The sequence below is a fragment of the Equus caballus genome, chromosome 11 (assembly GCF_041296265.1).
Source record: "Equus caballus isolate H_3958 breed thoroughbred chromosome 11, TB-T2T, whole genome shotgun sequence".
NCBI lineage: Eukaryota > Metazoa > Chordata > Mammalia > Perissodactyla > Equidae > Equus > Equus caballus.
In genome coordinates, this window is record NC_091694.1 from 4,560,897 (window position 1) to 4,585,278 (window position 24,382).

The 24,382-nt window shown below is 51.5% G+C and overlaps 1 protein-coding gene and 1 long non-coding RNA gene across 4 annotated transcripts in view; one reads left to right on the plus strand and one right to left on the minus strand.

Moving 5' to 3' along the window:
• The window catches only part of TNRC6C (trinucleotide repeat containing adaptor 6C), a 141,104-nt gene extending 139,911 nt beyond the window's left edge, over nt 1–1,193 (minus strand). Inside the window, exon 1 of one of the 3 annotated variants that reach the window (XM_023651937.2) lies at nt 951–1,193. The gene's annotated coding sequence lies outside the window, so the exon portion shown is untranslated. The remainder of the gene's footprint in view (nt 1–950) is intronic. The other 2 variants (XM_070225884.1, XM_070225891.1) reach the window with 2 other exon arrangements.
• Nucleotides 234–22,767, plus strand: LOC138916093 (uncharacterized). Its single transcript, XR_011422788.1, has 2 exons — nt 234–394; nt 19,738–22,767. It is a non-coding gene; the product is annotated as an uncharacterized lncRNA (long non-coding RNA).
• The last annotated feature ends 1,615 nt before the right edge of the window (nt 22,768–24,382 follow it).

Here is a 24,382-nt window from a genome sequence, read left to right on the forward strand (position 1 = left end):
GCAAGTCCTTAAGGATGCTCAAGTTGGACATCCACAGAGCACCATTTTGAGTTCAGAATCCGCAGTTCATGCCTAGACATAACCGAGCAAACCACTCAAATGGAGGTTTCATCTGACAGAGGCAAAGGTTCGAGACAATTCCACTCATTTTGTACAGAATCACTGATACCGTCGAGCGCCTTAAAACGAAATAGGTGCAGCCAGGATCTGCGGCTCCTCCTCCCCCGCCCCGTGACATCGAGGCAGCGATCCTGCATCTTCGGTGAGACTCCCAAAGCTCCGTACAACCCGCAGGCGAATGGTCTCTCCGCCAGGTCAACGGGCAGAGAACCCCTCTACTCGCCTCAGTGCATGTTAACAGCGGCGAATCAATGAGCTAAATCTCATCCACAAGGTAAAGGTGCGAACGACGCGTCGCTCCAGCAGAGGTGGCACCAAGGCGCTCGGGTTACGCGATGTGATCGCAGGGCAGCTGCGGTGCGGCTCCTTTTCCTCGTGCGCATCGCTCCGCAGCCTGCACCACCGCGAGCAGCCCACCTGGTTCCAGCCCCGCCGGAGGCCGCGGGGGCCCCCACGCTCCCCCAAAGCGCGCCCGGGCTTGCTCTTCCCCCAGACAACGGCCCCGGAGGCCCCACACCGAAAGCACTTGGGCTCGTGCATGCCATCAGAAACGCGGGATCGGCCGTGCCCGTTCGGGGAGAGCCCCACTCCACCGAGGGCACCAGTCTCAGAACAGGAGCGCCACACACGCAGCCGCCGCGGCCGCACACCCGGCCCCCTCGCGCGGGCTCCCCGCGCCCCGGCCCCGCGCGCACGCACGCACGCCCCGGCCCCGCGCCGCGCACCCCTTCCCGCCGGGACCGCGACCCCTTCGCTCCGGGCCCGGCCGAACAAAGGCGACGCCGCCAGCTCGGCCAGCCGCTGCGGCTCGAGGCCCGGCGCGCGCTCACCTGGGCTCCGTCCCCAGCGGCGGCGGCGGCGGCGGCTCCTCGGTGGGGCTCCGGCGGCGCGGGCCTGGCGGCGGCGGCGAACACGACTCGAGTGGCCGCCCCGGGGCCTGCGGGGCGCTCGGGCGGCGGGGGCCCGCTCAGCGCCGGCGCCGCGGGCTCAGGTCCCGGCGCGGGCGGCGGCGGCGCGGGCGGGTGGGCGGCGGCGCGTCCCGGCAGGTCCAGGTCCGGCCCCGGCGACGCCGCGACGCGCCTCGCTCCTCGCGCCCGCGGGCGGGACGGCAGCTCCGGCGCGGCCCGGGATCCGAGGCGGCGGCGGCGGCGGCGCTTGGCGCTCGGCGCTCGGCCGGCTGCGCTCCCTCCGCCTCCGGCTCGGGCGGGCCCGCGGCGGCGGCGGCAGGAGCGCGGCGGGCGCGGGGACGGCCCTGTCAGGGGCGGCGGGGACGGCCGGGGCGGCGCTCAGGGCTGCGGGGCGGCGGGGCCGGCGGCGGCGGCTGCGGCTCCCGGGGCCGTCGCGCTGAGGTGCGGAGCTGCCACCGCGGCCATCTTGTTGCTCTAACTGACAAGAACCCCCCTCCCCCCGCTGCAGCCAGACGGGGCGCTCGCGCCCCCTTCCCCGCCCCGCGTTGGCCTCCAACAGGAAGTTGTCCCGGCCCCCGGCACGTGACTCCACCGTATCTGCATACCGGAGGGCAGGCTGGCCAATCGGCGCTCTGCACTTGAGCTCCGCCCCCGCGCGCCCCTCCCCGGCCCATTGGCTTGTCTTGGCAGGCCACGCCCCCTCCTTCCCCCTTAATACCTGCCCGCGCCTAGGTTCCCCAGACCGCGCGGGGAGCGCGCCGGGGAGCGAGCGGGCGCGCGCTAGGCCCGGTGGCTCGCCCTCCGCTTGAGGTGCGTGGAGACCCGCGCGGCGTCCTTCCCGGTCTTTGGGTGCTGTGGCTCCGCGTTAGTACGCTGGACCCCGGGGCGCGGACCCGGCCCTGTGCGTCCGCTCGGAATTCCCCTGGCCGGCGCCCCGCGACGCCCAGGCCCGGGTTTTGCACGTTATTTTCACCCGGAGGCGCCGGCCGTCTCTGCAGCGGCGCCCGGCACCCGCACTGGCGCGCGTCCCGCCCGTGCCGTGCACACGCTCTGCACCTCCCCACCGTGCACACACACGTACACGCGCCGGCCCGGCCCGGGAGCATCCTGCTCGCCGCGCGCCTCCCCGCCCGACCCTGCGCGCAGCCGCTCCCCGGGGAGCGCCCTGCAGCGAGCCAAACAAGCCTCGCTGCGCAACAGCCCCCGGGGAGACATCCTTCTGCCCCGGAGCGCGAGCGCCGCCCCCACCGCGCCAACGGCTGTCCGGGCGGAACCGGGCGCTCCGGCTCCACACAGCACGGTCTTTCCCCGCGCTCGGTACCCCGTCGTGGTCCTCCATTCCTCCGCTCCTCTTCCAGAGACATTAGTCATTAATCGTAGATAAGGTGAGGAGCGATGTGCAATTTTAAAAAGTCCCTTTTTAACTTTCGGTTCAAGTCAGGAGAAGATTTTGAAACCAAGAGTTGTCTCCATTTTCGTGGAGGATCGTGGAAGCAGGCCAGCTTTCCTCTTCGTGCAGTGGAGGCTCAGCGGTGCTGCTTGAAAGTTGTTCATGCTGAAGGAGGCCATTCCCTGTCTACGTGTCCCCATCTTGAAGAGCAGATAATGACACACTACTTTCGCAATGTAATTTTGTTACCGCAAGGGTCATGCTCCGAAACGTCTGTGGATGAAAGAGACACAACAAATTCCCCGCTCTCGTTTCCCTTCGCGGTCCCATGAGCTCGGTGCGCTTATTTTTTCCTTACTGCCATGTTTTAAGCCCTCGGCAGTCAGACTCACAAACCACTCTCTAAATCTGCCTTCAAATGTCTGTCTGTGTTGTGTATTTCTCCTCCGGAAAACCCACATCGCTTAGAAGGGTCTGAAGTCCGATGGAGCTGACATAGAGGATTCTGCCTTTTCCATTCATTTTATTTATGTTAACTTACTTCTTGGCTGCGGAGAAATCTGCATCTTTTGTATTTCTCAAAGATAGAGGTATTATCATCTGCTCCAGGAGGGAGTGCAAAATAATATCTTCAAAATATGCAGCGTCTGCTAAGTAGATTGCTAAATCAACGAAGAATCCGGGTACCTGCGTGGACCAATCTAATAAGCAGAACTTCACTTTTTGGAAAATTGAACCAAAATTACATTATTTAGGAAATAGGGAAAAAGGCAGTGCTTGTATTGACCATATTTTCTGAACCAAAAATTAGACTCATGGAGGGACCGTCTGGTGGAGGAGTAGTTAAGTTCCTGGGCGCTGCTTAGGCAGCCCCGGGTTTGCGGGTTTGGATCCGAGGCACCAACCTACACACTGCTCACCAAGCCATGCTAAGGCAGCTTCCCACATACAAAATAGAAGAAGATTGACATGAATGTTAGCTCAGGGCCAATTTTCCTCACCAAAATAAAAATTAGAGTCATGGTTTGGCATGTGGACAGTAGAAAGAATATTTGAAATTACAGTTGATCCAGAAACATTGAGGCATATCATGCATGAGAGTGGACACTGCAGAACACAATGTCACTTATTAGTGGCTGTTTGGACTGAATGAGGTATAAGCAAAGACCCCAAGCAAAGTTGCAAAATGGGTAAGTGCAGTTTTGGGGTCTGTCATCCCCTTATCAGCCTTGCCACTGTCACCTCATAACTAAGGTCTGAGTTAATAAGCTATAAAAATGAGCAAAATCAACAGAATTACGTGTAAGAGGATTAAATGTTACATGTAGTTCTTAAGTTAAAAAGTCAACTAGCTGTTGGGTGGACGAAAGAGGCACATATGTATGGAGACAGATAAAAAATAGACTATTGGGGGTGAGCACAATGCAGTCTTTACAGAAACTGATACATAATAGTGTACACCTGAAATTGCACAATGTTATAAACGAATTTGACCTCAATAAAATAATCTTTTTTAAAAAGTCAGCTAGTTAAGGACAGATGAAGACCTAGCTGGACACAAGCTCATGTGAAAAAATTCTAGTTTTAGGCAGCCACATGCTCAACATGGCTAAATGTGCGAAATGGTGTGTTAAAAATATACGGTCTACATTAAAATAGTGTCCGCTTCCAAAGACTGTACTCTGAGCTGGTCAGATCCCACGTGGGATATTAAGACCAATTCTGGGCCCCATGGTGTAAGAAAGAAATCGACAAACTCAAAGACTGTCTTGGGGAGAATGCAGGTTGCTGATGGAAATCTTCCAGTCATTGAGCAGTGGCTAAAGGAGCAGAAGAGGCTGGTATAGGGAAGGAGCGACAGGCGGGACAGGATGGCTGCCTTCAACTATTTAAAGAACTCCCATGTAGAAATGGGCACAGTGTACTCTGTGAGAACCTAGAAGGCAGACCTGGGATCGATGGGTGGAAGGTTTGGAGACAAATTTTGATTCCATTCAAGGAAAAATGATGAGGGTTATCCATAGAAACTCCTGCTTGAAATGTTACAAGATTCACAGCTGGTTTAAGTGGAAAGCCAGGGCGATCACAGCCCTGTCTCCACGGATATTGCAGAATAGGTTACTGCATCGGCCATGAGGACTGAATTAACTTGGCGGTTCTCAAAGTGTGCTCCCTGGACCAGCAGCGTCAGCATCACCTGGGAGCTTGTTAGAAATGCAACTTTTTGGACCCAACTGCTACATCTATGGAATCAGAAACTCTGGAGGTGGGGCCCAGGTATCAGCGTCTTAACAAACCTTCCAGGTGATTCTGGTGCACACCAAAATTTGAGAATACAACAAATAATAAAGGGCACCTTTTTTAGGGTTCTATTTGTGCATGATACTTCTTTCCACTCCCAGCCACTTCCTACCACACAGGGCTGCTTTGCTCCCTGCTGAAGTCCCTTGTTCCATCCTTCAGTCTCTTGATTCTGCAAGTAGAATTTGCATCCTAATGGTGGACTCTTAAAAGGAAAAGCTTCAGGACTCCAACAAATCCTTGCTTTTCAGTGAAAACGTAATGGATTTGGGGCTCAGTTCTCCCTGCTTCTCACCAGTAAATAGCAACTGACTTGGCCTTAAAAAAATGTGATAAACTTAAAAGGCCTTTCAGACAGGCCGCAAGGCATAAGGCGTTGGTTCTCAAACGCTGTTCCTAAGAATCATCGAGGTGGCTTGTTTAACATACAGATTCATCCAGGCCCAGGCCAAGGCCCACAAAGCAGCGTATTTAACCGGCTCCCCAAGTGATTCTGATGCAATTGTCCTTCCCCTGCACTGAGGAAAATACTGGAATAGAGAAAAGAGCCTTCGAATAAAAGCAAGGCTGAATCTCATCTCCACAGTGTACTGGTTGTTTGACCTTAGGCCATTTTCCGGGCCTCAGCCTCCTCCTCTGTCCTCCTCACTGAGCTGGAGATTCTCATTGAACTGTTACTGAACTTGTGTTGTGTCCCAGGCAGCGGACTGGGTGCTGGGGATTTAAGCTGAAAGCCATGGTTGATTTATCATTATAATGCATATGAGGTGCTGAAGAGGGCAGCAGGAGAGACCTAGGTCATTCTGGAAGGACCTCTGATCTGAGTCTTGAAGGATGCAAGGGGGAGCTATGGTTAGAAGTGATAGAAGGGCATCGAAGACAGAGGGAACAGCCAGTGTAAAGGAAATAGAAGAGAGCAGCATGGCACTTTCAGGGGACTGCAAAGTGTCAATAGGGTTGGAATAGCTCACGTATAAGGGGAAGGGAGGGAAAGAAAACCAGAGAGATGAGCAGGGCCAGATGATAAGGAACATCTCATGACAGGTTAAGGAGTTTGGACTTTGTCCTGAAAGCAGTGAAGAGCCCCTGAATGATCCTAAACGTTTGACTTGGCTGTCTGAGAGATCTCTGTGGAAATACTGTGGTGGATGACAAGGAGGAGGAGGAGAAGACAGGGAAGCTGGGGCAGGAGGCCATGGCACAAGGTGGGAGGCCTGCAAAGTCGTGTGGCCAGGAAATTAGAACCTATGGAAGTAACCAGAGTGGCAACAGAGGTGAAAGAGAAAAGATGCATTTGAAAGGTAATTTTAACTCCAGGGGACTCCTGGGGACTTGGTGACTGACATATGATGAATAAGGAAGACAGTAAAGGGTGTTGCGCGGTTTTCTTGCCCAGTAAGAGGTAGATGGATGGTGAGTCAGGGGCTCCAGGAGGAAGGGGAGGTTAGGCCAGAGGCCTTAGCTGGGACTTTGAGGAAGAAAGGGCGAGTCTGGTTGGGTACATTTGGACTTGGAGGCACCTGGTGAACAGCAAGTGGCAATGGTCAGATCTGAAAGTAAGGAGAGAGGTGTGTGCTGGAGAAATCTATCCGGTGTGGTCTGCATAGGGGTGGAAGTTGAAGGCAGGGGCATAGATGATTTGCTTGGGGCGTGGGTTAGGAGAGACCATGAGAAGGCTGAGCATGGAGCCTGAGGAACACTGAGGAGGAGGAGAAAGTCCTAAGGGAATCTGAGAAGGGACTGTCCGAGATGTGGAATCCCAGGTGATGCCCCCATGAAACTGGAGAGGCCAAAAGAGGAAGGAGTTTGAGGAAGATGGAAGCAGTCAACAGCATGACAGTAAGGTCCATGTGATAAGGACAGGAAAGCACCCATCAAATTGGGCCACCATGAGGTCATTCTGTCTTTAGCAAGGGAAGTGCGGGAGCCAAGGGGCAGCAGGCTGCAGGGTGGGGTGGAGTGCGGATGAAGGGTAGGAGTAGGGAGGGACCACGTTTTTAAGTTTCTTGTGTATGGGTTGCATTGTGTCTCCCAGAAAAGACTTGCCGGAGTCCTAACCCCTGGTCCCTCAGAATGTAACCTTATTTGGAAATGGGGTCTTCGCAGATATAGTCAAGTTAAGGTGAAGTCATTAGGGTGGGCCCTAATCCAATATGACTGGCGTCCTTATAAAAAGAGGGAATTTGGATGCAGACGTGCACACAGGGAGAAGGCCATGTTAAGATGAAGGCAGAGATCGGGGTGATACGTGTACAAACCAAGGAACACCAAAGATTGCCAGCAAACCACCAACAGCTAGGAGAGAGGCGTGGAACAGATTTTCCTCACAGCCTCATGAGGAACCAACCCTAACAGCACCTTGACCTCAGACTTGTGGCCTCCAGAACTATAGAGAATGCATTTCTGTTGCTTAAGCCCTTAGTGCGTGGTGCTTTCTTATGGCGGCCACGGGAAACCAGTAGAGCTGTGGAAAGAGGGAAGGTGACTAGAGAGGAGTGTGAGACCGAGAAAGCGGCTTCTCATTGGTTTGTTGTGTTTTGCTTTTTTTTTTTTTTGAGCAAGACTGGCCCTGAGCTAACATCCTTGCCTGTCTTCCTCTGCCTTATATGTGGGACACCTGCCACAGCATGGCTTGACAAGCAGTGCGTAGGTCTGCACCCGAGATCCAAACCTGCGAACCTGGGCCACCGAAGCAGGACGTGTGAACTTAACCTCTGCGCCACCTGGCCGGCCCCTGTGGTTTGCTTTTTTTAAAGGAGAGACTTGAATGTGTTAACATGCTGAGAAGAAAGAGCCAGTCAGAAGGACAGCAAAGAGGAAGATGTTTGTTTGTTGAAAGGGGTTGAATATGGAGTGAGAAAGGTGTTTGGACAGATCAGGAAGGGGAGTCGGACTCTGTGTGCAGGGGCTGCTAGGGGTCATTCTGTTCCTGAGAGCAGAGGGAAGCAGTGGAGATGGCTGCAGGGGCGCATAAGTCTGTGTGTGTGCATGTGGACCTGTGTGCGTGTGTGTGGGTGTGGGTGTGTGGGTGTCTGTGTGCAATGAGGGGGTGGTCTGCAAAAAATAGAAGGCATTACATTTGAGGCCGGCTCTGTGGCCGAGTGGTTAAGTTCACGCACTCCGCTGCGGCGGCCCAGGATTCGGATCCTGGGCTTGGACATGGCACCGCTCATTAGACCACGTTGAGGCGGCGTCCCACATCCCACAACTGGAAGGACCTGCAACTAAGATGTACAACTGTGTACAGGGGGCGGTTGGGGAGATAAAACAGAAAAAAAAAAAAAAAGAAGGCATTACCTTTTTTGGGGTTTTTTTGGATGAAGTTGAAAGTAACCTAACATTCCTTCTGGGTCTAAAATTCTGTTTCTAGATCTTTTGGAACTCAATAGCTATTTGAATACAAATTACTGTTTTGTTCTATATTAATAGTATTGCATTTTAATTTATTATCTATGGTGTATTAAACCTAATAGGAAAACATACTCCTTGTATCTTTGCCTGTTATTAAAACACATTCCAACCCCCAAACTCTACGGAACCACGTAGCTAAACCACGGGAGGCATAGTCCGTTTGTCTTTGTTTCTTTGGGTCTGAATCATAAGGTGACATTTTGGATGTTGTGGAGGCAAGCCTGGGCCAGGACACGTGGGCACTTTCTATCACACAGTGCTATCTTTCTGTGGGTCTGTTCCTACCAGACTCAGGGGTGAAAACCTGTGCAAGGTCATCTGGGTCCAGAACGTAAGATGACTGATGAAGTCATGGTGAGGATGTTACCTGTACAGGAGGCTGGCTCAGTATTCATCTGGGTCCTGTGACACTGGGCAGAAGGCTTTGGGGCACCGCTGTTTCTTTGATCCGGCTCTGCCAGACAGGCAGTCTGCTGTAGCGGGGGAGAGATCAGGTGGTTCAAGTTGCAGGGTTTCCTTGAAGGGGAAGGCAGGATCCCTCACAGGCTGTCCCCTACCTGGGCTTCTCTGTGGCCCAAATCTGCTCATTCATCTAAGGATCAACTAGGGGCAGGTCTCTGCATTTGCAGCCGGCAACTCTTGGATTTGCTCTAGGAGTGAACGCCCCATCCTGGGGCTAGCTCCTTCATCCTTGCATGAATGAAGCAAATGTTTGTAAGCACCTGGCATATGCAAAGCTCTGCAGACACTCCAAGGCCACCGGCCGCCCCTTGCGAGCCACTGACAGAGGGCACTGATAAAGACATCAGCTGTTCTACCTCCTTGTTCTGCTCCGACTTTTTTCTGCAGCATTTGTCACCTTCCATGATATATAATTTGCTTTTTATTGTGTTTCTTGTTTATCGTCTCCCCGATTAGGATGTAAACCCCGCTAATGCAAGATCTTTGTGTGTTGTTCACTGATGCATCTCAGGCACCCAGAGCAGAGCTGGCTCTGGGTGCTCCATAAATATTTCTTTGTTGAGTTAATGAAGGAATTAAGAGAAATTATGGTAAAGGTCATAAGAGAATCAGCATCAAACTGCTGTAGAAGTGACATCTAGTGATTACGTGTGAGGGGTGGACCAAGGAAAGCTCCATAGGACGTGGCATTCCAACAGCTTTAGAGGCATGGGTAGGATTCCTTCCTCCCTCCATCCCTCCCTCCCTCCCATCCTTCCTCCTTTCTTCTTTCCTCTCTGTCTTTTTTTTCTTCTTGAGTACTGTCCCCATTATTTGGGGACTTGGGACAACGCACAAAGGAAATACCAGAATATTTGACATTTACAACAGACATTTCCTGAGACCAATGTAGAACCCAAATTAAAAAAAAAAAAAAAAAAGCTATACTATATTATATAATTTTCAATTTTCTCCCCCTCCCAAGTAAACCAAAATCCATATGTGATTGTGAATAGACAATGAAAATGACTATGTTAGTTATCTGTTGCTCAGTAACAAATCATCCCAAATTTAGCAGCTTCGAACAGCAAACGTGTTATATCACACAGTTTCCAAGCGTCAGGAACCCAGGAGCAGCCTAGCTGGGTGGCTGTGGTTCAGCGTCTTTCATGAGGTTGTGGTCGAGCTGCTGGCTGAGTCTGTGATCTCCGAGGATTGGATGGGGCTGGAAGATCTGCTCCCAGCCCCCCCTCATGGCTATTAGCAAGAGGCTTCGGTTCCTTGTCATGTGGACCCCTCCATAGGGCCGTTCAGGACATGCCTTCCCTCAGAGTCATTGATGTAAGAGCGAGAGAGCAAGAGAACCCCACAACAGGAGCTGAAGTCCTCTATAATCCCACCTCGGAAGCAACACCTTATCGCTTCTGCCATAGGCTGTTGACCAACCCTGGCTCAGTGTGGGAGGGGCCTACACAGGTTGTGAATATCAGAAAGTGGAGCTCATGGGGCCATCTTGAGGGCTGGCTCACATAACAACAAATCCACATGGAGATGCAAGTGCCCAGAGGTCAGCTAGGTTTATTCCCAGCACATATGATTCAAATTCATGGCTCAGCAAAATTCAAATCACACCCTGCCATGGCCTTTGAGGCTCCTGCTGAATTGTTGGCTTGCAGGAGAAACAAATCTGCTGGAAATGCCATGTATTGGGGGTTTCCTTAGCTTTCCTGGGTCCCATTTCTCTTTCCTTATATCAGTGGGATTGGACCATATTACTAAAGTCCCATCCAACTCTCAAACTCCGTGACTCAGAAATTCAGTTTCAGTGATTCAATCAGTCGATGGCCATAGATATGCAAAAGATCTTCAAAGAGGAGAGGAAATTTGCATTTGAAAAACCCAATTGTATTTAGATGGATGGAATGTGCCCCTTAGAATGAACAGAACCAAGTGGGAGAGATGATGACAAGATCTGGTGGCTGGGACCACAGAAGGCTCCTGCTGGGAGGCAGGAACCGCACAGTTTGGATAAGTAAGTGAACCGTTGGGCTAAGCCACGATTCTGCATGTGGCTCTGTAGGTAGTGAATGTGGCAGAGATGCCTCCCCCAAAATTCATTCTGTCCTCCACAGTATGTCCAACCAGGGACTACATTTCCCAGCACCTCCTTCTCATCTGGGTAGGGCCATGTGACTAGTTCTGGCCAATAGAATGTAAGCAGAAGCGATGGGCTTCACTTCTACACCAAAACAATTGAGAAGCAGTTGTGTCTTCTCCTCTTGCTCTTTCCTCCTCTTGCCTGGATGCAGAGGACTTCAGGGTCCCAGGGACTGGGGGAGCCTTGAAATGAAAAGTGGCTATGTTCCTGAAACATCAAGAAGAGAAAAATCTCCTACAAACCAGGAGGTCCAGGTGAATGAACAATGTACTCGTATTAGGTGGAGCCCTTGAGAGTTTGGGGTTTGTATGTCCCAGAGTTACATTGGCCTTAAACAAATTAGAAAACCTTTGTAAAGTCTTTCGATAGGGATTTCAAGAGAAAAACGGTGTTAAGAAGATGAATATGTCATTGACTGGTAGGATGGTGTAATAAAGGGAGAGAAATACTGAAGGCAAAGAAATTACTTAGGAAGCTGTTGCAGGGGTCGCCACACGATGTAGTGTGAAAAAGCACAGATCCGCATTCCCGCCTCTGCTTCGTGGCAGGATTCATAGAAAAGACAAAAGTAATGATCACCTTTTCTTCTTTGCGTGTTACATGCCGGGCGCTGCTCTGTGCAATTTATGTACATCACCTCATTTAATACTTTAGTTCTTATTTACATTTATCTTGCTACATTAGGCATTAAAAACAATTTTTATAAAACAAACTAACTCATGCCTTTAAAAAGGTAATTACGTATTCCCAGTCTTAGAACAACAACAAAAAAGAACAAACAAAAAACCCCCAGTCTCATGCCGCTTCCCTCCTCACTCTCGATTTCTACCCCTACGAGCAACCACTCTCGAGTCCTTTAGCTGTTTCTTCTCCCATTTAGCTTCATAGTTAAGAAAATATATAGATTTATACTCTTCCTTCTTGATTTTTCTATTTTAATATCATGACTTCCTACTTTAAAAGATCAGGATTTGGCTCTTCTATATCAAATCCCAAAATCCTACACATTTCCCCTCCCTCGGATGGATAAGATTTCAACCGCAGAATTGGAGGTGAGTTTTCTAGACAGGCAAAGCAAACAGAGCAGTAGTTACGATAAACACACGTTATCCTAGAGGGTTAGAAGGCGAGAAAGCTAGAAAGGCAGGTTGGAACTAGAGCACAGAGAACCACCAGGCTAGGCAATTAGAACTTAGTCTAGTGTGCAGTAGGGAGCCATTGAAAGTTTTAGGCAGGGGAGAGACATGAGAAAAGCTGTTGTAGGGGACGGTTATCCTGGCAGCACCATTGTAGGATGGATCAGAGCGAGAATCATAGGACAGTCCTAGCAACTGGATATTTATGCATTCATTCATCCATTCATTTATTCTATCAACTTTCTCACTCACATTTACATTTGGGCCCTAGTTGATGCTGGTCTCTCCCCACTAGTCTGCACTTCCCACCATAGCCGAGATCTTGTTCCTTTGCTTGCTGCTCTCTCCCAGCACCAGCACAGTGCCTGGCACACTGTAGGTGTGGAATGAATGTTTGTTGAAGGAAGGAAAGACATAATGTTGGGAATGTGGACATAGGTAGGGTGGTGGCCGTGGCGAAAGAGTTAGTGGCATTTCAGAGAGAGACGTGAACCTGGTCACTGGTGGGAGGGCAGGAGAGAAGGGGGTCAAAGTGACTCAGATGACTAGCGGGTGATTAATAGAAGACCAGAAGTAGGAATAGGAAGATTTGGGGGGGGGGGGGGGCAGCTAACATTCAGATAATAGTTCATCTTTAATACTATTTGAATCACACATCACCAACCACATTCGGCCCATTGTTAAAGTCAGCCGAAGGGAGTCTCAGCTCAGTCTCCACCCAGATGTTTCCTCACTATGTCCCCAGTGGTGCGGCATGAAGCTCAGGTGCCTGCTCTGCTCCCACAGTGGGGCTGCGTTCCACTGGTTTCCTTTGGGTCATTTTATTAGGAGGCCATCCATCTCCACGTGAGCAGAATCACGTCTAACTGGTTCACTGCTGTCTCCCAGCGTGTGACACATAACAGGTGCTCGGAGTATTTGGAGGGTGAATGAATGGTTTTCTGTACCAAGCATTGCTGGTTCACCTCTGCCTGTGGGTGTCAGGGAAGGCGTCATCAAGATGTGACATTGGAACTAAAGAGTAGGTGTGTGTTGGGCAACAAGGGAGGACGAGCATTCTAGGCTCAGGGTTCCGTGTATGTAAAGGTGGGGAAGCCAGTTTCAGGAATGGAAGAAGATTCCTCTTAGCGCTTTGAGTAACGGAAACAGTTCTGACTTCAGATACTCAGCTGTAATTCTTGCTAAAATCAACAGAGTGAATAATTAGGGGAGAGAGGCCAGAGAAAAATTCACAGGCTTCTTGCAGCTGTCCAAACCACAGATTTCAATGAGTCGATGCGGTGGAAAGGAGGGCAGGTTTACCTAGAGCCTGTCACAGTGTGTGCCAATCTCCTGGGAGCGGGGTGCTCCCTCCTCCTGGGGACCCATCCTACCCTCAGACCCAGGGGAGGACACTGGGGTATGTGCCCTGTGTTGACTCTCAAGGATGCCTCTGGAACGCAGCCTTTGTATTGGAAAGCATGACTGTGGAAATTACTACTGAAATCTGTTTCAACCACAGCTAGGCTTCAAGGGTCAATGTCCCTTGGAGAAGAACAGAATTGGGATTCCAACACGTATGAAAGGAGTCCATCTTTCTGCAAGGAGAAGGTACCCTGTGAACCTGCTTCTTGCAGGGGTGCCACCTATGTTGAATTCCACAAACTAAAATGTGTAGATTCTGGTGTGTGCATGAGTGTGTGTGTGTATGTGTATGTGTGTATCCAGAGGCGGGGAAAAAATCCCCCAAACCTGGTGAAATTCAGAGGTTGCCCTCTGAATTTGGCATCTGGTGTGATCTGGAGTCAGCCAAGAGGTCCTGGATGTCCATCTTTTGTTGCCTGGGCAGGGTTCCCAGCTGCCAGTTGTCAGACCGGGGGTATAATGTGATACTGGAACAAGGGAGAAGCCAGATAATGAAGTTCCCACCCTATTCTCTCATCATAGCAACCTCTTGTTTGTTTATTTTTGTTTATTTTATTCTTCCTGACTAAAATAACACATGCTCTTTATGAAAAATTGTAGAAAATATAGAAAGATGGAAAGAAGAAAAATATCACATTATCCCACTCCTCAAAGAAGACTATGTTAACATCTGAATGTGTTTCCTTCCCGACTCATATCTTAGCATAATTTAAAAAACCATAGACATGTTCATGTTCTACGAATTGTTTTTGAATGACTCTCCAGGGAAAAGAGAAACATGTTTAGTCTAAGAGTAAGAAACTTTTTCACATTATAATTTTTCTTGCTATTACAATAAACTCTATAAAAACCGTCTTAATAACGGACATAGTGTTTTATCAAATGAGTTTGCCATAATTTATGTAATGAATCCCCTACTAGATGCAAAAGAGTCTTAGATCTATGTCCTCATCTCTGATCGGGCCTGGGAGCTCTTAACATCATTTAGTGATGCTGACGGTGATGAGGTAAGGAAGCTTTTGTAGGGGCAGCACTGCTTTGCTACAAATGTTGTTTAGAAAAAGTGCACCCCTTTGCTTTCTTCCATCTGTTCAATGATTAAAATTTACCCCTGAAGAACAGATTTTAGTAACTGCTGCATTTATTTGGGAAAATCTTATTTCCACTAGTCTTCATTTTTAAAGCAGGCGAAATAAGCGGGTTGACTTTCTTGCAAGAAAGTCAAGAGCAGTTTGGTGTTGCCTGTGGGAGCCTCTGTCACCTGGCAGAGCTTATTTCTGGGGCTCATGGACCCCAATGCTTTGCTCGTGATGGCCCTGTGTTGCCCAGTGACTGACATCATGGTGACAAAAGATCCCCATTGGTCAGGAGCATGCAAACATCCGCCTGCTGAGCCAGAGAGACTTTAGCAGCCTCAGTTTACCTGCTGTCCCTTCAAACCAACTTCCTTCTCCAGCTCTGCAGGGAGGAGATGCTACATGACCTCAGGGACAGCCGCCGCCCCAGGGTGAGATGTGCCCTTGGAGCCATTCCACCAGAACAAGTATTAAGACCTGCCCTCTTGGCTCCCGGCTGCACTGTCAGCTCGGCCGAGCAGGAGAAAATGGCTCTCCAGAACCCCATAAATGACCAGCCCAGGCTCCTCTGTCCAAACACCTGTGTCAAAAGATCCAAGACGCTTCCCTCAGCCGTCCGGGCACAACCAGGCCTTTGTGTGTTGGGGTCAATCATGGCTCTTAATTGGCAGTGTAAACAATGGGCCTCTGTGTTTGTTCCCAGAAGACAACAGTGTTCTGGAGCAATGACACGCGTTTCAATGCAGAAAAAAAAAAAAAGAAAAAGGAGCAGAGCCTGACATTCCAGCAAAAATCTCTTTGGAGAATCCTGTACTTATCACTAAAAGACCTTGTTACACCTCATCCAGATGGCTGCAGCAACCTCCCCACCCGGCAGGCCACAGGCCCTTTGTGGGGATTGTGTGAGTGCTGGAGATGGCTGGCTGTGGAGTGCCAACAGTGCTGTGATTAGCAGCCTGAGAGATTCTATTGGGCTTGACTTAGGGGCCTTATCTGTTGCAGGGTACCTCCATCAGCGGCCGACTCACGCCGGATACAATGGCCGTCAGGAGGAAAGCAGGCCTGTCTTCCTCAGGCAAGGTGCAGGGTGCAGGGCTGTCACACCTCGGGCCCCTGGAGAGAGGGAAGTGAGGCGACACCTGTGGCCGACCATTGGCACAGGTCGGGGCGGCTCCTGCGGCTGTTTGTGGTAGAAACTTTGAGTAGGGGAGTGGTCAGATGCGTTCCCCCCGCTCAGTAGCCCCATCCCTTTCCATCCTGACTCTGGCAGCCGTGAGGCCGGGAGCAGGGAGGCTAACAGAACCAGCAGCCATGCCTCATGCACTGTGGTACTAGTCAGGGTTCTGCAGAGAAACAGAACCAACGGGAGAAAGAGAAAGACAGATACAGAAAAAGAGAGAGAAATAGAGAGAGAGAGAGAATGAGAGAGAAAAATGCAGATAGATAAATAGATACAGAGAGAGAGATGGGGAGATTGATTGATTGATTGATTGATTGATTGATTTAAGGGAATTGGCTCAGGCGATTTCCATGGCAGGCAGGTTTGAAATGGGCAGGGCAGGCTGGCAAGCTCGAGGCCCAGGGTAGCCTTGATTTTGCAATCTTGAATCAAAAGGCAGTCTGGAGGCAGAATTCCTTCCTCCTCAAGTGGGGGGGGGGAGGGGGGGCAGTTTTTTTTCCTCTTAAGGCCTTCAACTGATTGGATGAGGCCCATCTGCATTACAGAAGGTAACCTGCTTTACTCCAAGCCTACTGATTTAAATGTTAATCCCATCTAAAAAATCTGAAAAAACGCCTTCACAGTCACATCTAGATTGGCGTTTGACTGAACAACAGGGTTCCATAGTCTAGGCAAGCCAAGCTGATGTAAAATTAACCCCCGCACGGCCTAGGTGCCCGTGGTGGTGGGACATGGTACGTGGTCACTCGGTATTTGTAGGCTGTACAAACAAACGAGCAGTTATTTGCTATTTCCTGGCCTCGGCTTGTGTCTGTGTTGTCCTCATTGCCCAGAGGAGTGCCTGGCACATAGTAGGCACTCAATAAGTCTTTGCAGGATGAATGAAATTGAGGGTCACAATGCCCACCAGCAGATCATTAAACCCAGTGGGAGGTCCCGCTACGTGCAGGGCTCTCTGACTGCACAGGTCCCACGCCCACGAGGCCAGCCCTGTTAGCTTACGTCCATTTAACAGCACTTTGATCAACGTGGTCACTGTTGGATTGTCGACTTTTCCTCCCACATGTGAGACTCTGGAGGGCTGGGGCCCTTCCCGTCGTCTTGATTTCCCAGGGCCTGGCACAGTGTCTGGCACAGACCAACGAGCCCAGTAAAATGCTAAATGAAGGAATGAATCAATCGACAACTTTGTCATTAAGTCCTGGCAACCCTTTGCATTCCTGACAGTCTCCAAACGCCATTTCGACCTTCGCTTCTTATTTCTTCCCACGGGGAGCAAATATAATTTGACTCAGAACCATTTGGGGTGCCCCGAAGTCGTCTGGCCCCTTTATAGTCAGGCCTAATGCTCCCTTCTCCCAGTTGTCCTCAACCTTGCGCACCCACGGGTTGGACAAACTTTTAACTGAGCCTCTCGGTAGCCTCCTTAATCACGTGGAGGGACCCCGTGTGATTTTGAGGGATTTATGGACACCCACCCACCATTCACGCAATTTTACAGCAATACAGACCCATTAGACAATCATTCAGAGAGAGATTAAAATAATGAAGGTGAGAATCAACTGAAGACCTTGTCCTGTTGGAACTCCATCCATCATCATTTGTGGCTCAAAGAAAGAGTCATCACCCCAGCCCATTAAAGGAAGTTGTCAATTAGGCACCATGTGAGGCCTCAGAAAATTGTTCCCTGAAGAGAATTTGAGGAGGACGGCCACATCGCTGTGATGAATTTATCACCAGAGAGCCCAGTGTGGTTCCCTGGCTGAAGCTGGAAGGATCCAGAATACCAGACAAGGCGTCCTCCACTCGCCACAGTTCTAAGGAGAACCAGGAGGAGGCGCGGGAATCTGGGATCAGCCTGATGGCTTCCAGGGCTCAGATTATCACCCACCTTTTAAAGAATTGCCTCTTACACCCAATTCAAAGTTTAAAAATGCTTCAGGTTGTATTTTTAAATAGCATATAGTTAAACCAGCCCATCATAAAGTGACTCAGTAGGTTAGTGTACATCAGCTCAGTGTGTTAGGATGCAGCCGTTCGCTGTTTACGAAAGCTGTAGGTTTACTGAGAAAAGTGAAGCGTTAAGTGAAAAAAGTAAGACATCAAACATATAGGTACTGTGACCACAGCTGCAGAAAAACGTGTAAACATAGGAAAAAGACTGGAAGGAAAAGCATCCCAAAATGCTAGTGGTTGTGGTCTATTGGGTGGTGAGATTATTGGTAACTGTTTTTATTTTCATAATTTCCTAGTTCTCGAAATGCTGTGTGTTGGATGAGCACGGATCAGAGCAGTCCCCTGCCAGCAGCAGGCAGTGGTGGTTTTGTGGCTCAGCATCACTTCCCCTTGTTGTGACAATAGTCACCCCGATTTTTATTACCCCCTCCTTTTAGATGACTAACAATGAGCTGATACTATCACTGCTATAATAGGATTCCTGCGAACTCCTGGGTTCAGTCAACAGTCCCCCCTCCCAGTCACAGGGACTGGCTGCGAGATGGGCATCTAACCAAGGGAAGTCAGTCAAGCCCAACGAGACTCTGTTCCATTCTTTTTATTTGAACTAATGGGAAACCAGACTCTTCCCCACGGGACATGAAGCTGAGAGCGTATGAGGGGAGAGTCCGTCTGGGAAGGACGCCAATGGACTTATGCCGAGTGTTGGACAGCAACAAGTCCTGATAATATTGTCTGAGCTCCTGCATCAAGCCACGTCTGAAGCCAGCCCCACCTTCAGCCTCTGCAGCCAAGACATTTTCTTGTGCTTAATCCCGTGGGTTTGGTTTGCTGTCACTTGCAGCTGGAGGAGCATTTTCCAATACACTCCCTTTGAAGAGCCTTCTGTCCTGTTGGGGACACAGACCGACAGGTCCTTCGGAGGAGCACGGAGTATCTGGTACACGAGCCTAAAGGAGAGCAGGGAGCTGAGCCTGGACTCTTGGAGGTTTTCTGGAGGAACGGATTCCTGAGCTAAGTTTTGCACAAGTGGCGTGAGCGAAGAGTGGAAAGTTGTTAGCATCTTGGTGTGCCTCGCGCACATGACGTGAAGCAGCTGAGGGTGAGGCTGACTCAGCAGAACTCAAATCCCTGACATGCTCTTTGATACCCAGGCCCAGCTATCGACGCCGGAGGCCTGCCAGAGAAATGTGAGCACACAGCAGCCAGCTCTGAAGCCTGCACAGGGGCTCTCTGGGAAGCACCCGCATTTCCTGGGTACCAGAGTGGAAAAATTTTAGCTCCATCGGAAGGGAATTCTGTCTGAAGGAAGGTCGAGTTTTACTGTTGTCTGGTCCTGGACTGCCAGATCAAGATTCAAGGCGGGAAATGTGGGGACAAAAAGCAAACGTAGCACAGAAGCGCCCAGGGAGGACATTTCACAGAGAATTTGGGCGCTTTTGGATGCACAAGAATACACAGTGCATATCAGAGTTTGGGGGCAAGGAGCTGGAGTATATTTTTCTTTCTGCTTCTGGAAAAAACGTATTTGCAATAGAAATACCATTCAATAAATAAATAAGTAAATAATGAATAAACCATCAAACACTGCTTTGGGTTTCCACTGACAGTCGGAAAGAGAAGCAAGTTCAGGCAGATCATCAAAAATAATGATAAGAAGGGAGGTGCCAATGGAACGAGGGAGAAAGGGCTGCACTTGACGGATATTGCCATGGGGCACGGAGGCTGGTCATGGAAACGTCCCTGGGTAAATAGCACGCGGAAAGAAGGAGGGCTGGTTTGATGCAAACAGATCAGAAGGGAGGACTGTAGACAGAATAACCCCCAGGAAGAACTAGGGATTATGGGCTCCGAGGTGATTTCCTAAGGGACAGTCTGAAGTGCCTCATTTTATTGAAAATTGGACTGTGTGAAACAGAGTCAAATTAAGGGACCTTTCGCAACAGCTACCTGAGGGGCCTCTTCTCTCTAATTGCCAGCATTGCACAGTGAAAACAACCCCCATTGTTCGGCCTGGCTTCTGAAGGTGCGTGAATGACTGCAAAGCCCTGTGTTTCTCTGATGTTCTCTGGGGTAGTTAATGTACCAGAGGAATGAGAGGTGGCTTATTAGGTTAATTGCTACTGCAAAAAAAACCCAAAAACAAAAAGAAAAGAAAAAAAAAGCCCCCAACTGCTGGCAATGCACATTTGAAAATAGATACGTGAGATTGTGCAAATAAAAATATAATTATGGCCCCCCAATTTCCTTTTCCAGAAGTCAGCGTGGCTAAAGGCATGGTACCCAGATTGTGCAAAGCCCTGTGATAACATGCCAGAACAGGCTGCAGAATTGCAGGAATCTGCGAGCTCCGCCAGGAAGCTGGGACGGCCCAGTGATGTTCACCTCGCGAGCCTCAGGGGCGGCCTTGAACTGCACTGTTTTTCTCTGTTCCCGCTCACCGTGATTGTAAGATGTACCATAAGCTGACAAGTTTCTCTTGACATTGATTATAAGCTGTACCTCGATTTCGAGAATGTTAGAAAGTGAAAAAAGTGTTTACTTTCCAATGGAGAAAATGTGCTATTAAGAGGCATGATAGTTTTCTTTGCCTCTACTTTGATCTCTGCTTCTGTCTTGCTCTGTTTTCCTCTTTCTCGCCGTTTCTTTCTTCACCTCCCTCATCCCTCTCCCTGACTTCGCCTTGGAAATTTCCTCCTGGGACGGGTGTGCAGGAGCCCTTGGGAAGATTGGTCCATGTTCTTTCACACAACGATGCCTGTTTGCCTGGAGACCTGTTCTGCCGTGATGCCCATCCCGAGGGATGCACAGCCCCCTGTGGGAAGAATCGGCTCTTCTCTCCTGGGCCTGCCTGCCCAGTGTGAGCCTTGCCACCCCTCAGCCCCACCCGACCTGAGTTCATCCTCGGCCGTGGGTGACTGACCTCTTCTCTGAGTCTCCTGGTGGAACAGCGGTAATAAGATCCTGTTTTATGAGGCTCTTGAGAGCAATGAGTGAGATGATGCCCTTAGCATCCACAGAGAGCTCCAGACATCTAGTAGCTGCTCAGTAAACATTCAGCTCCCCTCCTTCCTGCGAAACCCTTTACAGAAATGGAGTGTCTCCTTGCTGGCCAGGCACGCAAACTCAATCTTTAAACTGAAATCAGCTGGATTTCTTGGCCATCATCTCTCAAGATGGTGGAGTCCCAAGTCATGTTCTCTGAATAACGAAGAAGTTTCCAGAGTTTGGAAAACTGGGAGGAAACCATGAGTAAGAGGAGAGAAAGAGGGAGCTTCGTGATGCCGGAAAAGAAGGTGACCAGGAGAGAAGGCCAAAAGAAAGGACGGTGTGGCGCATCAGAGGTCAGGTTAGAATGCTCCTCTGGATGCTTGTTCTGGGTTGTGAGCAAGGAAGAGCAAAGGACTGGGAGGTCTCTGCAAGCAGCTCCACTGTCTGATGCCAGAGAGCTGCCGAAGCGAGGTTCATCACCGAGAGAGCGACGACCTAGCCTAGAGCAGTGGTCTTCAAACAGTGAGTGGAGACACACTAGCGGGTGAAATCCCAGTTGTGGGCTGTGAAAAACATAAATAGTATAGAACAGAAAAGATAACATTAGAAAGAGAAAATAGAATAGAATAGAAAACATCAATGTGCAAGGCCCGTGAAAGGGTTAGGCTTTTTGTGACATTTATTGCAGTTGTTTACAAACATGTGTCCACGTGTGTTACAGGGCTGGGGACATGGTGTCATCCATCTCTTATTGTGGTTCTCAGCCAAGAAGGTCTGAAAGTCACCGGCCCAGAGAACTCAGGCAGAAGAGTGTTGCCCAAGAGAAGGAGTTCTTGAGAGGGGAGCAGTGGGCAGTGCTAGGGGTGGGGAGCTGGGAGTGGACCTGGAAACTAGAAACCTGGGTTTCTCCACTGACCACACTAAAAGGAAAGGCCTCTCCTGGAAGGTGACACTCTGTGCAGGCACTGGGCCTGGAAGGGCCTCAGGGCCTTGTTCTCAGGCAGGTCAGGGTCCTGGCTGGACTCAGGGTGCAGCTAAATTGCGACCTGAAACAGAACACTGGAGAACCTAGTGCCCCAACATGGATTCTATTGGAGGAGGAAGTGGGTCTCTGGTTCCCAAAGAACTTGCCAGGAACATCGCCAGCCTCCCCCACCGTCTACGGAGCCTCACACCATCTCCCTCCCGACCCCTTTCGGTTCCCCCTGGCTCGAATAGGTGAGGGGGTTGGGGAGGGAGGACAGACAAGGAGTATAAAAGGGGAAACTGGCCATGGGGTGGGGGCTGTGGCGGCTGGGTTGAAGGTGGGCACCTGGCTGTCAGGCCCCAGAGCCTGGGCTTCATGCAGCAGCAGAGCCGTTGGCTATGTGGCCGCATAGGGGATGGGTTCTCCTGCAAAGGGACAGGGGTGGCAGTGGTTCAGCCCTGCAGGGGCAATTCCAGCTGCCGGGTTCGCGTGGGCCCAGAGCTGCCTTGGAGTGCTCCTCACCTTGCTGCTGCAGACAGAGCTCCTGTCCTATTTGCTCTCTCCCCACGACCTGTGGGCAGGCTGCGGGCCCGCTGCCCCCAAGCGTTCTGGGTACAGGCGGGAGAGAGGTGGGAAGAGGGGTTTGCCAGGGGGCCCCTTCCAAGCCTCTCCGAGCAGCCCTGCCCGCTTCGCCACAGTCTGACCCTGCCTCCTTCCCGCTGCCCTGAAACTGGGGAGGAATTTGTCCAAGTGGACAAGAGGCCAACATTCCCGGGAGGAGGGGGAGTCTGTCCTCCTACTTTCTTCACAGGACCAGGAAGGGGTTGGGGCAGCGTCTCCATGGATACAGCCCCTGCCCCACGGTGGCCAGAGGCAGACTACCGGCAAAGGCACCCACGTGCCTCTACTGCGAGGCCGCCTGCCACGCGGCCTGGGTGCGGGAGGCACCGCGGCCTCAGAAGAGGCTTCTAGGGATGCTTGACGGAACCCCACGCCCCCTGCCAGTCGGGACCCGTTCAGGCCGGGCCCCACTGAGTGTCTCTGTGTGTGAGACAGAGACGGTGGGGGGGGGGGGGGGGCTGGGAGGGGTGTGTGTGAACAGGCACACACACGTGCTGGAGAAAGCCTTCACCAGGCCAAAGCAAACCGGAAGAGCGAGGGAACATCTCTGTGTGTTCTCGTCCCCACTGACCCTTTTAAATAGATGACAAACAGTTGAAACAAAAGCCCACTTAGCTTTTATGCCTGTGATCCGTGGTATCCATTCCAGTTAATTACAGTGATTTAAAAACATTTGCATTTAATAAAGAACCTTCATTTCTCCATGTTCTCAGTCCACCCCCCCACCTCAATCTTTCTTCAGGCCACTGGGCTAACGCAGTAATTATCATCTCCGCCAAGCCAGGCCAACGCCATCTAACTGTCTAATGTGGGAGAAGATGAGACTTCAGGAGGCCTCGAGCACAGTGAGGCATGGGGCCGGAAGGAGGGAGCCGGGAAGGTGGGGCCTGGGACAGGAGGGGGCTGAGGGAGGAGGGAGCTGGGGGAGGAGGGAGCTAGGGGAGGAGGGAGATATGAGAGGAGGGAGATATGAGAGGAGGGAGCTGGGAGAGGAGGGAGCTGGGGGAGGAGGGAGATATGAGAGGAGGGAGCTGGGAGAGGAGGGGGCTGGGAGAGGAGGGAGCTGGGGGAGGAGGGAGATATGAGAGGAGGGAGCTGGGAGAGGAGGGGGCTGGGGGAGGAGGGAGCTGGGGGAGGAGGGAGATATGAGAGGAGGGAGCTGGGAGAGGAGGGGGCTGGGGGAGGAGGGAGATATGAGAGGAGGGAGCTGGGGGAGGAGGGGGCTGGGAGAGGAGGGAGCTGGGGGAGGAGGGAGATATGAGAGGAGGGAGCTGGGAGAGGAGGGGGCTGGGAGAGGAGGGAGCTGGGGGAGGAGGGAGATATGAGAGGAGGGAGCTGGGAGAGGAGGGGGCTGGAAGAGGAGGGAGCTGGGGGAGGAGGCAGCTGGGAGAGGAGGGAGCTGGGGGAGGAGGGAGCCCTTCTCTCTAGCAGAGGACTGTGAGCTGGGAAGGCTCAAATCCAGGGACTAGGAAATGGATATGTTCCAAGCCCTTCATTCATTCTGGGCTTTAGGACTGTTTATTCGACAAAAGGGGAGACTGGTAGGGAAGCAAGGTAGGGGGCGTCACTCTTCACCTGGGGGTCTCCTTTTGATCCAGGAAGGGGGCTGGGGGTGGGGGAGGGAGAAAGGCAGGAGCCTGAGAACAGCAAGGGGCGTGGAAAAGCCTCTGAACCGGGCATCCGGCCTGCATCCAGAGCCTACTTTTATAAACTGTGCCGTTGGTCCCTGGCTCCCTACTGCTCCCTTCTGCTCCCTGGTTCATGTTTGTGGCTTCTCCGTGGGGTTGTGCCTGTCACCAGCCCCAGAGACTCCTGGGTGGATGCAGGAGGCTTAGTGACTCCCAGACACCTTGGCCTTGAGAGGATTATTCCAGGCTCCAGCCTGCAATGAGCAGAAGGGTGTTAGCTGGGGCTGTTCCTGGGAAGGGGCGTGCCCACGGCCAGCCTCCTGCCCAGGAATCTGTCTCCCTCCGCCGCTGACCACTGCGCGGAGCACTGCCCACTGCCTCCCCTCGCGGGTCCCAGTCTTCACTGCAGAGGGAGGCCGGGCCTGTCGCCGCGGGGACTCTCCCGGGGACTCTCCTGGGTAGCTGCTGACAACTGATGTCAGCCGAGATGAGCAGCTGCCTCCACGCAGCAGTTCAGGGCTTTGGGAGGTCGGGGAGACCTGGGGACCCTGGGAGGGCGAGGATGGCGGGCACAGCAGGGAAGGGCGAGGAGAAACCAGCCTTGGGGCCTGGAGGAGGAAGCCCAGGGGGCGTTGGGAAGTGACAGGCCCCGGAGTTCCCGTGAGAGACCCAGGGCTCTCAGGAAGGGAGGTGA